This window comes from Diadema antillarum, unplaced genomic scaffold (assembly GCF_040938485.1).
Source record: "Diadema antillarum isolate AM-2024a unplaced genomic scaffold, OU_Dant_1.0 seq00000235_RagTag, whole genome shotgun sequence".
Taxonomy (NCBI): Eukaryota; Metazoa; Echinodermata; class Echinoidea; order Diadematoida; family Diadematidae; genus Diadema; species Diadema antillarum.
This window is the reverse complement of record NW_027271284.1, coordinates 820,883-836,913: the sequence shown is the minus strand read 5'-3', so window position 1 is coordinate 836,913 and position 16,031 is coordinate 820,883. Positions and strand designations below refer to the sequence as shown.

At 37.6% G+C, this 16,031-nt stretch overlaps 1 protein-coding gene across 1 annotated transcript in view; it reads right to left on the bottom strand.

The window, feature by feature from the left end:
- LOC139729385 (E3 ubiquitin-protein ligase HERC2-like) overlaps positions 1-5,998 on the bottom strand; it is a 103,811-nt gene extending 97,813 nt beyond the window's left edge. Inside the window, exon 1 of the mRNA XM_071640312.1 lies at positions 5,859-5,998. The gene's annotated coding sequence lies outside the window, so the exon portion shown is untranslated. The remainder of the gene's footprint in view (positions 1-5,858) is intronic.
- Between the last annotated feature and the right edge of the window lie 10,033 nt (positions 5,999-16,031).

The window sequence follows — 16,031 nt, the reverse complement described above, 5'->3', positions numbered from 1 at the left end:
GTACCAATACCTATAGAACCTGAGAACCTATTGTAGGCGGGCACGCAATGCGTCTTACGAGAAGCGTCTTTTAGCGAGGGCGTTCATCGCTTCCAGTCTCTTCCCATGTTGTTGTCAATGGAAACTAAAGAGGATGCGTTTAGCAAGTACCAATACCTATTAAATAGAACCTGGGAACCTATTCTAGGCGGGGGTTCAAAAGACAGCATCGGTAGAAAAAGTCAATGAAGTTGATTAACGATAGTCGTCTTTTGAGATCGTGTTCTTTGCGTGTACTTAAAACCCTCAAATTATGCACATGGTCGTAATGTTGCAGAGCATCAAAAACTGCTTTCGCGTCTTTTCTGCTGCAGCTGTATACAGCCGTAACATTATGAATTCCCGCCATATTAAAGGCACATTTCCTTTATAGGCGTTGCGTGCATAGTAATTATCGCTTATCACGCTTGCCAATTCTGCACATATTATCAGAAGCAAAGGTTGATGTAGGCTTGACAGCTTCACGTTGGGTTTACAATGATTCTCAGTCACCTTTCTAATAGCATAGCATATAAAAAACAATTAACTTGTAGCTTAAGCGGAATTATCATTATTTTTTTTACATCACATGTGCAGTTACAATCTTTCTGCGTTTGAGAAGTGGATCATAAATAATAATACTGAAAAATATTCGGAATTAATACTTAGGCCTTCTTCACTTCGTTTTGTATTCACAAACCTTATCAGAAAAAAATGATTGCTTGATTACTTTCGGGTAAAGGAACTACCGGAAAGGAACCGCATGTAATTTTCTTGTTAACGAACCTAAGCTAATAGCGAACCATATTTCATTGTGTGATTAACGAACCTTCAGAATAATCAATTGTATTACCCCCCCCCCTCCCCCAAGGGAAAAAAAAAGCATTTCAATGTCATGCGTTGTCAATAGTGATAAAAGGCCCGTTTTTATTTCGTAGTGTGTCTCAGTACTCCTGTGCTTATTTCTAAGGATGTGCCTCTCTTAATGATTGCAATTGATGTTCAACTATTTCTTTCACGCGAGCTTGAACAGGAAGAAGCTAAAATTCAGGCAAGGAGACGAGTTTTCTTCCATGAGATGCAATCATTAAGACACATCTATTCACGAAAGTTGTGTGATTGCTTATGTGTTAAAGAATTGTGTCCATTACATGAATCAGGCACTATACAAAACGGTTGAAATCTACTGAAAGTCGAACTTCGTTTTTTTTTTTTCATTTCATTTCAATTTTAAGCGGGGATAGATTAGAAATTAGTTTGTCTATACTGGCAGGAGACATTACAGTTTTCCAGTACATGCTCCGCATTTAAACAGTCGCCATATTTTCGTGGTCAGAATCAGATAATGGACACGTGATATATCATAAAAATGAGAATACAAAACAACGAACACGCCATTATGTACAAACATTATGAACTTCAATGAATTAAACTTACCTGTGATATTCTGCATAAAAAAACAAGCACGCCGATTTTTAATGATTTGATATAATTAGTAGAGCACACAGCGATATCATGCATGGCAGATCAAATCAAGTTCAATTGGTGAGAAAGCTAAATGAAGTTAAAAAGTTGACTTCTTTTCGTTTCTCTTTCAATTCATGAAAACAGAATTACATTGTATATCTATTGAAGAGGATTGTCTCTGTTGCGAACGATCGCCATATATAGCACTGTTAGTCTCCTGCGCAAATCCGAATCCCTAAATACTTCAATTTTTGCTTGATAATGTAATAACCCTGCTTATAATTTCATAAAGGACTCGCAAATTCAAAGTTTCAAACCGTATACTAAAACATTATATTGTATACGGTGTATTTCAAAAAACATTTTGAATGTGTTGCGTGTTAGCATGTTAATAGCACCAATCTGCCTTTTATTTTCCGTACGTAAAGCGCACAGAAACGTAACCAAATGTTACAAAATACAGTGAAATGCATTGTACGGCGTGGCGTGGTATCAGAAGTATATCCCATTCCTTTTTACTTTTATTTGCTTGAACCAAACCATGTGTCATTTTCGTAGCGACATCACTACGAATTAGAATGTATGAAGATAATCGTTACTCATTTTTTTGCGCTACTATTATAGCATTTACATTTTCCAAGTTTTATTGACGTGCAGTACTATGTTACTGTATTGTTACGATTACGAATGTTGGTTATGAATTCAAAAGACTGGTTTATTAATCGAACTACAAAGGTAATAGCTGTTTTGAAAGTAGTTCGATACAAGTTCAAAACGCGACCGAAGTCATTGTCATAGGGGGAACTGATAGCTCTAGAAAACTTGTTTAGGCTAGTAAAGATTGCCGTATAGGCAATCTTTGTAGAAAGTTTTGACTTAGGCCGTCTTTTGAGTATTTTGAGAAATTATAAAAAGAATTATTTGTTTTGATTATGTCAAGAATTAGTTTGAACTATGAGAATAAAAAGGCGCGGTTACCCAAACAATGTCGTAGTTCGATTAGACATGATGGGTAAAGTGAATTCATGACTTGACTAATCCTTACTGAATTGATTAATCCTTACTGAATTGATGATCACTTCTGTAAACCATCAGTTATGTCTTGTAATCGTAGTCAAAATTCTTTTGAGCGATGAGACGAAAACCAACAAACAAAATGCCGTGTATCATCGCTCGAGATTCCAACATTTGGCGTCACCCGACCAACAATAAGTGACAAATCAAATGGAATATTATGTTGTGGGATAGCAGACTGTGTTACGATTTTTAAATGTTTCGAGCAATTGTTTAAAAAAAAAGAGAGAAAATGAGGCAAAGTTCAAGAAATTAGAAAAAAAGCACGTAAATGCAGGCGATCATGTTTGATAATCAAAGTAAGAGATTACAATCGGCCGTGCGGATGTATAATGATTGCCTTATTTACATGTCTGATTTCTGTAAACTATGTGATATTTAAATTTATAAAGTTCCCTTCCCTCCTTGATAGAAGTTTTGTTGGGTTTTCGCTATAGGCATTTATTAGGAAACGCTGTAAAAACGACAACAAATGCCTACTATACGTCAAGAGATGACCTATACATACATGAAACACAAAAAATCTCTACGTTCTGATATAAATCAACTGCTTGTTTGTTTGTTTGTTTGTTTGTTTTGAATTACAATGGTCTTTGTCGGGGGAAAGATGAAGAAAAGTAGTAGAGTGTATCACTCTCAAATCCGGATGATTGCGATAAGTGTGTATCCCCGCCCTTTCTATACAGGTAAACGATTTAAGCTTGGTATGCTATTATAAAAGCCTGCATGTGTCACGCGGAAGAACTGATTCCGTGATCACTTTTAACCTTTCATAAAATTCACGTTTTTAGATGGTAACGATAGCTTGTGGGAGATAGAGTAAGTTAGCGTCACTGACTGTGGTTCTGAACACAAAAAGAGACTGAAAAATTCCTTTACAAATTAGCAGACATAATGCCGATCCTCCAACACTGTTGCTCCATTCCGTCACTGATTCTGCTATCAATGGCGAAGAAAGAATACTGGTTGCGTGAATATCCACCCCTTGATAGCAGGAAGTTTACCTTTCATTGTTTAAGGCTTCGTTGATGCGGGGTTTACTAGGATACAAGGCGTGAACATTGCCGTCCGAATTCTTTCATTCGAAATTCCTCAGAATACGCAATTCAATGGGCAATTAGCGCTGCTACTTGGCAAAGCTGTTAGCCAACCTAATTCTTTGCAGACTTGACCTCTCACATGTCAGCTACACGCAATACACGGCAAACAGCTATCATTACAAACATTCTGATTAAAAAACAAAACAAAATGAAGAAGAACACTTTTGAGTAGTGACACAGCTTTCTGTCCCTTTCTCAAATAGGTCCTACTTTTAAAAAATACACAGATGACAAGAGTCAGAATATCCTCCAAAGGGAACACGAGCTATCTGGGCATTAATAATGTTTGTCTTCCGATTTCTCTCCATGCCGTCACGGCCCAAACCATCATAAGAAATAAGGCAATAAGTTTCATTAACCAGGGAAATAATAGTACGCATTACATACATTTGGCGAATTATCACACAAATTGTCGACTTTATAAAAACGAGAATAATTGACAACTTAGGCCCTACTATATCTCCAGAGATGAACTTTAAACAGCAACCACATACCAGGGAACGAAAGTTATGATTATTTGAATAAATTCATTAATGAGGCCAATTAATAACCGTTGTAAAAGTACACACACGCATAAAAAGGTTTCGAGTTCGATATGTGATCATTGTATTAGCTCATAGATAAAGTATCATAAATTTTGCGTGATCGTTCGTTGGAATTAATTTTTTCAGTGCGATTTGTGCGTCGTGTCAATCACCACTCATTGAAATGGAGTGCATGTATCAAACGAAACTCGCTGGTCATGCAATCAATAGCCTTTGTCAGCCCACTATTATTGCGTAATTCTATAGCCCTCGCCGCTTGGCCGCCGACGCCGCCGCGCACACATGCTTTGTTTTGTCTTCAATGGGGTCAAGAGCAATGCCTCATTAGCATACACCCTAGCAACGGAGGCGGAGTCTCGATCTGGCAAGAACAATAGGTGCAAAACGCAACGCAAAGGCGAGCGTTCGAAAAAATTGTAACCAAAAAAATTTGTCTCAGAAAAACGGTGATTTGGGACACTTGTACCCATTTTTACACGCTGAAATTTTCTGTACAAACAGATAAAACATAAAGGAATCAAAATCCGTCATAAAAAAAATTCCACCCGAGCAGTGCTTCCCCTTCATTTTCGGCTCATTACGGGAAAACTCCCCGTGCGACTTATGACTCATTTTGTCGGAGCGCCACACATATATTTTACCATGTATATGTAAGAGGTGTTCAAACCATTTTTAATGCGAGGATGTTTTTGATTTAGAATGGATTTCAGGTTGCAGACTAAGGGAGGTTTTCAAACGCGGTGACGGACGATGCATCCTTCATTGAAGTGTGTGTATAAACACACACGCTAATAATATGTGGCAGGCTATGGGCGGCGAACTAATTCAGTGCCGATATTAGTTCGCCCACCCGGAAGTGCATAGGAATTACACACAAGTGGCGACCATACCGTAATTGACGTTACACTATGAGTTTATGATAGCCTGCGCGCTGCGCCTGTGTGGTAAAGAAGTTTATAATCGATACCCGAGGTAGAACTCTACGTTCTCTACTGATCTTAAAGTTAGGTCTTTAGACTAAGTACTAGAACTAACAATTGCTAGTATTACGAAGAGATGTCTAGATTATCTTGATAAAATGGGGCCTAACATTATAGATATGCATATATGCATATGGTCTAACCAATTAGGTCTAACGTTAGTGGTCTAGAAAACTAGTGAGTGTCTAGACTAGTATTTATTAGTAAATTTATTCTTGTGACTTACTCCAGTGCCTCCAGTAAATTAAATTACTTTGCTGCGTGAACGATCGTGTCACTGGCACTGCTTCCTGTGCACTGGTGCTGTCTGGTCTGTCTGCTGGGCTAGCTAGGAACTCTAACCTGGTTAGCTGGTTTTGGTGTCTAACTAACGACCGTTAAACGTTAGACTGAGCAGGCAGGCAGGGAGGTCCACCTCCCTGGAGTGTGAGAGTGAGTTTCAAGAGGAGTGTTGTTGACAGCCGTAACGTTCACAGCAATACTGGAATCCAGTAGACCACTAACGTTAGTTCTGCCTCTTAAAGTTATAACATTATTGACAAGTTTAGTTACAGAATAGGGTCTAACGTTATAACCGTTAGACCTTCAATGATGTTGTTTCCACCAATCATCCACGACCAAACCAAAAAAAGAAAAAAAAAATGCGGAGCGAGAGCCGCGAACTTAGTACATACCTGCTAAAAAGATTACATTTATGTTGGCCTACAACGTTGTACCTTGCGAAACACGTCGTCGGGTCAGAGAATGGCAAGCTTATATATTGCACAATATTGTTTTTCCTGGTGATTCCCACCACATCTGCTGCACCCATCCAATGAATGTGCAAATACGTATGCTGCTACAGTAATACACCGACCCGTACGTTACCCACACGATGAAGATGGAAATCTTGCTACTAGCAGCAAACTCATACTTACTCCCCGATACGAGATCTCTGTATCAGGTGTACACTACTCTCCTGTCCTAGTCCTGTGTATGTAGAGTGTATGGTACTACACTAAGCCACCCCTTTGTATTGCACTACACGCACGTTTCTTTCGACACCCGCCAGCTACCGATCAAAACCAGTGTAGCGACCACTGATCTCCCCTCTAGAGGAGATCAGTGGTAGCGACAGACGCAAAAAAAAGAGAAAAAAATGTGTGACGGAAGGGGAGGGTTGGGAAGCGTATAATGTTATCTATCGATAAAAAGATAAGTAAAAACGCCACATTTATTGATGAATATTAGATTTTAGAGAAGTAGAATGTGATTCAGCCGACTTGAATTCTTATTTGTTTAAATGTCATGTAAATTGGCAACATCTTTTGACCGAGTGGTATGTCGTCGATAGGTTCAGGCAATTACTGTAAAAGTGGATATTTTCGCGCGACTAATTTTTCGCGCTTGGCCAGACGAAAAGAGTTTCGCGTGTTTTTAATTTCGCGGAATCAAGACATCAACCACTGGAACATACGGCATGCAAAAATATTTACGTGCTTCCATTTTCGCGCTTGTTTTTGGTACGAAATGCGTGAAACTTTCAAAACCGCGAAAATGTTTACTTTTACAGTACTGTATTCTAAAATGACCACTAAGAAAGAGATCTTTTTAGGAAAACAATTTCCTAAGATCGAGTTTTACAAATCTTATTGTTGTCTTTGTTTTTGTTTTTGTCTGTTGTTCTGAGTGTGGTGCTTACCCGCCTTTATAGGATGCAGAAAGAAACCTTTTTTTTTCCGCCACATTGCGCCATCATTAGAGAAAGAGATGTGTTAGTTACGTGAGTAAGGGGGTTGACAATGATGATAATAATAATAATTATGATAATAATAATAATGATAATAATAATGATAATAATAATAATAATGATAATAATAATAATAATAATAATAATAATAATAATAATAATAATGATAATAATAATAATAATAATAATAATGATAATAATAATGATAATAATAATAATAATAATAATAATGATAATAATAATAATTATTATTATTATCATTATCATTATAATGGTAATAATAATGATGATAATAATAATGATAATGATATATACATATATATATATATATATATATATATATATATATTATTGTTTCAATAAATGGACGCTTAGACCATCGTGCTCACTCGATTTAGTTGTTTTTAGATTTTGAACAACACTGATTATGTGGGAAGAAGTAAAGACAGCATTTGGTGAGACCTCAGAGAAGATTGCGGTAGGGCCTAAACAGGAAAGTCAAAAGCAAACCATTTGATTTGATTTGATTTGATTTATTCTCCGTATGGCATCATTTAATTTTTTTTTAATCAACATAATCAAACATAATATGTACAAATATGATACTCATTATAGCTAATTTCTACAATTTCAACAATTTTGATTACACATACATATGTGACATAATTACAGTACATGTGTTATGAATTATCGTTAGTACCATACAGAATGGTCGCCAATAATAAGCTATAAGCTTTACCATTTGGCAACCGATCAGTGAATACGTTAATGCAATAAGAGAAGGGGGTCCAACATGATGCTTGTGGATAAGGGGGATAATAAGAGAGACAGAAAGAGCAAGAAAGAGAGGGTGATAGAAACCTTCCGATACCAGGCTTGCCAGATCAAACACACAATAAATACATACACGTGTACATGGATTAGTGAAGAAGTTATCAATCATTCAAATGAACGCAGCAAAGTAAAATACACGATTCATCAAAGAAAAGTAGATACGACTTTTTGAATTTAAGAGGAAATTAAAAGGATGCAAAGACACTTGGCTCGAAACCTTGTGGAACAAAGTGGACAAGGTTCACCAGGCAGCTATATCAAAGGATTTTTACTCAACAATAAAAACCATCACAAAGAGAGCACCATTAAAATGCAGACAATAACGGATAGGAATGGGGAAATTTCGTCAGAGTTCAAAAGAATGTAAAACTCAGAAAAAGAACCTGACATTATGAGGGAAAAGATTGAGAGTGCCATAAAGAAATTAGCAGATGGAAAGGCACCCGGATTTGTTGACATGTCAACTAAAGAGATTAAAGCTGCTGGAGATATATGGGATAGATATCCATCATCAGCTCTGCCAAAAGATATGGCCGGCATAAGGAGCAATTTCCAGATGATTTGATAAAGGCAATCATAACCCCCTCTCTAAGGAAACAAAAATCCAGATAAACTTGACTGTTGTACTAATTACAAATGAATCAGTCTTCTCGCTCAGGCATGCCGGCAAAATACTAGGCCTCATCATCAAGAGATCGACGTGTCCTAGATATAGAACAGAAAAAGTTTTGTCAGAACCCGACGTCAGAATCACTGGCAGGTTTCTGACCTGGAAGATCGACAGTATCCCAGCTCTTTACTCGACGGCAAATCATCGAGAAATAGCCTATAATAATAGAAAGATAAAGAGGACTCACTGTCCATATGCCACTGTGCTATGTGGACTTTGAAAAGGCCTTTGACTCAATCTAGCAAATGAGAAGCTTTGTGGGAAGCTCTCAACTACTTCGAATTTTCTAGTAAAATCATCAATCTTTCGAAAGTACTTTACCAGAAGTCACAAAGTGCAGTAAGGATAAATGGCGAGCTAACAGATTGATTCAAGACAGAAGGTGGGAGTATACAGACAAGCCTGTGTATATCTCATCACCACTATTCAACATCCTCCTGGAACTTGTCATGCAGTACGCCCTCTACGACATAAAAAAAATATACATCTGTACGTACGCGTATCCAAGGACAAGTTATTAACAACTTTTTTGTTTTACAGATGACATTGCTCTGACAGCAGAAAGTGAAGAAGAACTGTATACTCCAAACTCTTGCTGACAAGGTACATTTCAGCAGCTCCTCCCTGGCTCTGAAGATTAATATCGAGACAGCAGAAGCGCAGAACATCAGTAAAGAACCCAAACAAGTGCACATCGGTATAGTGTAAAACTTCTCCCACCTATACGTTGAATTATTAGCCAAGATACACTCAGGAAGTTAAAAATAGGATTGGAAAGGTCATGGGGGCGGTCCAGAAACTCATATCTTTTATCATTTTTTCGTTTGTTTTACTGCTTGAAATTTCAATAAAAATGTACCCTTAATACAGCATGTATGTAAATCAGGCCTGCATGCATATCATTAATGTATATAGAAAGCATAATACCCCACTCCCTTTAAAAATTTTCCCAAATGACGACGGGAACAACACATTTGATAATGCTCTTATAAGCAAGATACCGGTGGCGAATTTGTGTTAAGCCAAGTTTCTGAGACACCAATTATACTAAAGTGGTAAAGAGGAAAGAAATAATTTTATAGAATCTCAATTCTTATTCAAACTTGTGGCACTGATATGAAGAATAATAATACAAGGATTAGAAAGCATTGAATTCTATTCTGCTCAATCAGTGAATTGAACTCGCTTTCTGAGTCATTCAAGTTTTGGTCTTTAGAATCATTATCATGAGCGATCATTCTCTAGTTGACGGGGTATAGTTTGAAAGTAAGGGGCCGTGTTAAAGAGAATAGAGTGAGAGTGAAGGTGCTAGACTATTGTGTAAGTGTGGTGAGCGTGTATGCGTGTGTGTACATTTAAAACGTGTGCAGGGCAGGGACTGAATAGGCCATGAGATACACGAACACACAAGCATAAAAAGAGTCCAGAAAACACAGGTTCTGTGCCATTGCTCCCGCCTCCCTACGTCACAATAAGGACCTCCAGTTATCATTGATACTAATGTCAGTGTAATACAGATTATGAATATGCCAAATAAAAAAAAAGAAAGAAACGAGCGGCCATGCATTTTATGCAATTTCAGTTTGCACACAAACAAAGTAATTGCATAAATGAATATTTTAAAAAAGACCTTTTTTTTTTTTTAAAACAAGAGTCTTTAGACTATAATTATTTTCATGAGGGTCATACAAATCTGCCACAGGCGCATTGTAAGAGAATGCCGTGTCACTTAGACCCAACCTGCCATTCCGCACGCTCTACCTCACAAAAACAAACGAACGAATCACGAACAAACAAACATATTAAAGGAAATGACATTAATCAGGGTCTCGACACGACTGCAGAAGAAAAGAGCGAAAGTCACTAACAGCGTGCATGCAAAATTGCTTCTTTTTGTCTTTATAGCACCTATAATATTATCTTCTGCGAGTACTGCCTGTGTGAGAAACAAACAGTGATCCGATATATGCCAATGCATGTGCCCAGCCTTCTCCCACTAATTTGCATTAAAATGATTTGTTCAAACGCCATCCTGTACAACTTTATCCAACATTAAATCACCCCTTTTTGCTGCGCCAGCAGAATGCACTTAAATAAAACGCTGTTGAATTATCTAAAGACCTGAGGATTCTGGTGAATTTATTCTTTTTCATCAGCGCAACTGATTGGCCGCCTTCCAAGCAGTAAAACCCTATAATCCATTGGCCTGTCTTGAACATGGATATCTGTAATGTGTTTGACCGCTCATTGGTTGATTTTCTAAGGAGTTCCGGGGGCGTCTGACATAAACTATACCTTATTCTCATTTACATATAAAAGGTAATGTCGTTTAGCATCAACATCGCGTAAAGGTGGTGTCAATATTCGGTACATGAATCATGCATACGCCATAAATCAGAAACAACAGCAGCATTAACATCACGATGCTTCTATGTATACATTTTAAACTTTACACAAAACACAGTCTACGCCTATATACTAAATGTAACTTAATGGGTTGAAACTGACAGAATCAAAGGTACTCGGGTTATCCCAGTAGTTTAAAACGGGTTCAATGCTCGACACTAGGAACGCTCTTTCTTACTTTCTTTTTTATTTCCAAAGAGGAGCGTGTACCTCTCCATTCGTATTACAAGGGATTAAGGTCAAACACCTCTCAGAAATCAGTTTTTTTGTCTTCGTGGTAACTATCAATAGACTTCCTTTTTGTTCTTTTTTTTTCAAAACCAACACAAAGACACACACAAACAAAATCTGGCTGACAAAGATAAGCGATCATGACATGCAAAAAACAAGAACAAAACATTATGTTCACTTTAACTTTATTCGCAAAGCCTCTGTTACAGTATCATACACCACTGAACTCACAAGTCTCAATAAACTCTTTTTTTTCACTGATGAAACGGAATTCCATTCACTCGAAAATAGGACAGCGTGTCACTTGGACGAGGGTTCGCTTTTCTCTGTTATACAACAGATTTAATCGAATTCTTTCCCACGCAAATCCCAAATCCCATCTTTAACGATCACAGATTAGAATAATCTCCTCGACAGAACTAGTGGTATACTTGTCAGTTCTTTATCTTGGTAACAGAATTCAACCTATACAGGGTATTAGAACAACGTGTCCATGAAATGTTGATCCGGCCAGTATTATCGTCGACAATCCGACATCTTTATCACTGCATTTCTCAGATTATTTTCCAGAATCAAATTAACCCTATCACTGCGAATGCATTAAACCTCTTCACTAGATTCCTCGTGAAGAAATGTGAAGTTTCATCTCCTTTCATTTTTTAACAAACAGTACACTGCTGTATGTCACACTGATACTGACTGACACTAATCTTGTTACACAAGAACCGCATGCCATTTAGTATTGTTATTCTCGATAAAATACTATTCTCGATAATGTTTTATTTTAGCGTTTTCAAACCGGCAAAAATCTCACAAAACGAGACTTTCTTCGGGGACTATCATCGAAATGAAGTGTTTCCTTAAAATAATTGTTCATACCACAGTGAACATGGACAAGTAGGTACATCATACACTCTGTACATTGAAATGCCCATCATCTGGGGTTGAGTGTTTCTATTTATCAAGCGTGGGAAATCGGGACATGAGATCGGGACGAAGGTATAGAAACATGGCTAGATTGAAAAAAAAAAAAAAAGTTTTCTTCAGATCGCTCATCAAGAGCAAACTCTTACACATCAATCTCAGAGATGCGACGAAGTCAACGGACAGCATAAACTTCGACCCCGAAAAAGAATATTGGAAACTGAACAGCGCACGTATACCATGTATGTACTGCACGATGAAGTAGACGTCAGGATGAAAGCTGCATTGGTTGTAGCGATGGTTGCCCTGCTCGTTCCGGGTCTTCTTGCCGTACCGGTCGACAGGGGCGTCCTCGACAGACTTGTTCGAGACGTGCGTCCCAAAAAGGATGTCACAATGATCACAATGCATCTCTGTTCTTATTTTTTTAAATTCGTTTTTACATTTAGGGTGTTAGTTTTCTTTCAGATCACAATATTTGCTGCAGTTGTTATATTGTTATATTGCAGTACGAACCATCCGATATCATCTACATCTTTGTGTTTGCGTGTTGTTGTTTCCTTTTTTTTTTCTCCAGGAGACTCCTCCCCCTAAGAAAGAAAAGGATCTTTCCGCCTCCGAAGAAAAACCAGTGGCATCCCACCAGGAGCCCAAGTATATAATATGAAGAGAATACTCCAGGAACTGTTCAGGGGGACATGATGTTGACTGATGAACAGCTGAGGGATGTCAAGGAGGCCATCGATGAATGCTGGTCGCAAGAAGAGAGAGCCTGTATCAAACTTAACTCTGGTCCGCTGGAATCAGACCATCGTGCCTTACGAAGTCTTCAGTTCATCTAGTAAGAGGAAAGTTCTGGCACTGCCTTGTCTGATATGAATTTTGTGGGCAAGAACGTTTGCATGGTTTGCATGGTTTGAATGGTATTTGACAGCTCAGTACGAATATGCGAAGTCACATTAACCTGTTATAGCAACAAAAAAAAAAATCCATCGGATCTGGATGTGAAGACGAGAGTTTGATGTCACTGTTGTAGTCTGACATATCCATAAGTTATACACACAACGAAGCTATTGTCATAGATAGATTGCATTTTGATACCCTCTTCTTTAGCGGTTCAGAATTTTCATCTTGTTGATGATCAGACAATGACATTGATATGATCCGCGCTGCCATGGACCACTGGGAACAGCACACCTGTTTGAGATTCGAACCAAGAACCTCACAGCAGTCAGTCAACTCGGTCACGGAACCTACTTGAACTTTACCAAGGGCGGTGGATGCTGGGTATTATAGAACAGTGCTTCTTTTCTCTTTATGCATTGACGCTTCGCATACAACCTAACTTGGACCTTCTACAAACTCGTAAAACCAGCCACGCACATCTCTCCGCTCAGACCGGAAAATCGAACGGCTATACCTATATGAGGTGCTTATCAAACTATCAATTATTACCTCCTTTCATCCAATCATTCCGTTTGAAGGGGGTGTGGTTTTATTTCTAAGAGAAACGCGGTTTGAGTAAGGAATTTCTCCACTATTTTATTGTAAACCTCGAACTTGCATCTCTTGTCTATATATCCAAGAGCTATTCTCATTGGATTAAACTACTAGCAGGTCTTAAACGCTTATCCACTTAACCTCAAATGTCTTAAGAAACAACAAGCAAACAAACAAGCCAACCAATAAAAAGAAGAGAAGATTATTAAAAGAAGATTGCCAATTGTGTTCTCCATCTCAACTTGGCCGTGTTAAGGTTGTGTTATGGCTTCTCCTTTTCACCCTAGAAGATATAAATATGACAGTTTGGACATTGTTGCTTCACACTCGTCACCTTAGGATTTTCCTGCAAAGTCAGCAGATATCATCAAAAAAAGTATTTCCACGCTTTACACCAACGGAAAAACTTGAAAAAACACGGAAAGTGTTTAAAGAATTACCAGCAGCATGACGGCTTCACTGGCGTCATCACTTATACTGCTAGCCCTGTTCGTTCCCGGTCTACTGTGTGCACCTGCTGGTAAGGACTTACTGGACGAGCTTGCCCGCGACTTGAAGCTCCTGAAAAAAAGATAAACCAGTGGTATGTACAATGTACTAATATAATAAAAGTCTTGTCACAGTAATTGTGTTAGTTCATTTTTTCTTGTTTTGCTTTAATTGATATAACCCTTACATCCCCCTCAATTTATTAGCATGCATCTACATGCTTTGGTCTGAGCAGGGAGCAGGGGGAGGTGGTCTGAGTTCTTCTTTTGCCTGTGATTGTACTCACATTGTATGATTTGTGTGGAAACCTAATAAATGAAATGAAATGAAATTGTGTCATATTGTGCCTAAAATCAGTCTGCAATCATGCAGGAAAATTACGTAATGCATAGTATATAAGCTTCAAATATTTTTTATACAGAGCAGAAAATTACAATTTCCATTGAGATTTATACAACAATATAGACATTAGAAAGCTTACAAAGGTGATGTCGCAGATAAGGGAACTTGTTTGAAAGAGATTGATGAATAGCAACAGATCTGAAACTGGAAGGCCATGTCAGTCACGGCATGAACGAGGAGTATTACATGCAACGCTACAATGACCAGTGCCCAAAATCACTCGACAATGAAGACTCTTTCAGCATTTTGGCTGACTGTGAATTGTTTTCGTGACTGCTACATTTTATCTCAAAATGTTCACTATGTGTCACACATGTGTGTGTGTGTGTGTGTGTGTGTGTGTGTGTGTGTGTGTGTGTGTGTGTGCATGTGCATATTTGTTCCACTTTATTATCTCCCTTTCTTGTCTCCTAAGGGACACCATACAAACCATTTTGCTTGCTACTGTTCATACAACATTGTTCATTCCCTGTTATATCGATGCCATTGTTTAGTTGGTGTCATGTTATCATGTGAAAATATATGTGATATGTTTCACTGTTGGCTCTTTTAAAGGGCTGCATGGTATAGTTTTGGTTGAGATGGCCGATTCACATGTTAACTTTTTGCGAGATAATCAGAAACCACCTATGAAATATTAAAGAGCACACAATTCTAAGAGGAATTCAAAAATGTATTTGATGAAAATCGGTTTTCAAATGGCCAAAATATTTAAAAAAAGTAAAACAAAGTGGTCTTAATAAAAGGTAGATCCCACCTTTTATTTGAACCTCTTTGTTTTTGGATATGTCGGCCATTTCAAAACCCATTTTCATCAAATAAACCAGCAAACTTTGAACTCTTTTTAGGATTGTGTGCTCTTTGATAATAAAATATTTCAAAGATGTTTCTTATTATCTCACAAAAAAAGCTGGAAACGTGAAACCCCACCTCATCCAGAACTATACCACCCCTTTAAATGTGTGCGTATAGCTACTATATACCTTCTCGAATATGTTCTCTTTTAGAAGAGCGACCAAATGAATTATGAGTGCAATATGCCTATACACCATATTAATTATGAATGGATTTTGATGCTTTGACCAACATCCATATTATGTGGCTAATGGATTCATACGAGTCAACAACATTAATCGTGTTTTAACGAAAAAAATTAATTCACTCCAGAATTTTATCAATTTCCCAAGAGAGAGAAAAACAAAATTTCCTACAGAATAATGTAAAAATAATCAAAATAGGATACGAAATAAGGAAGTTAAGACATTCTGAAATGACAAAGCTTTTCGAAAAACACTTCTTGATCAGCTGTTGTGAAAATCCAAATCAGCAAGTTGATGATGTCATGCTCTCACAATTTCTTACTGTAGCAAAAACGAAAAAGAAAAAGAAAAGGAAAAGAGCTGCTGAAAACTGTTTATCCAATAGTGGCGAGCAATTTCTAACTGATACAGAAATGACAAAAATCCTATATTTCAGCTGTATAGATAAACCATGCCTTGAAACCACCCAAGATAAACAAGAACAAATAGTAACGCTGATAATATGGGAATATGCTTTCACCTGGTAAGCTTAAGATAACATTGTTCCGAATGTCACTCAGATATATTATAACATAAACAAAATTTTGAGGGTATGACATTTTCAACTCGCTCATTTGAATAT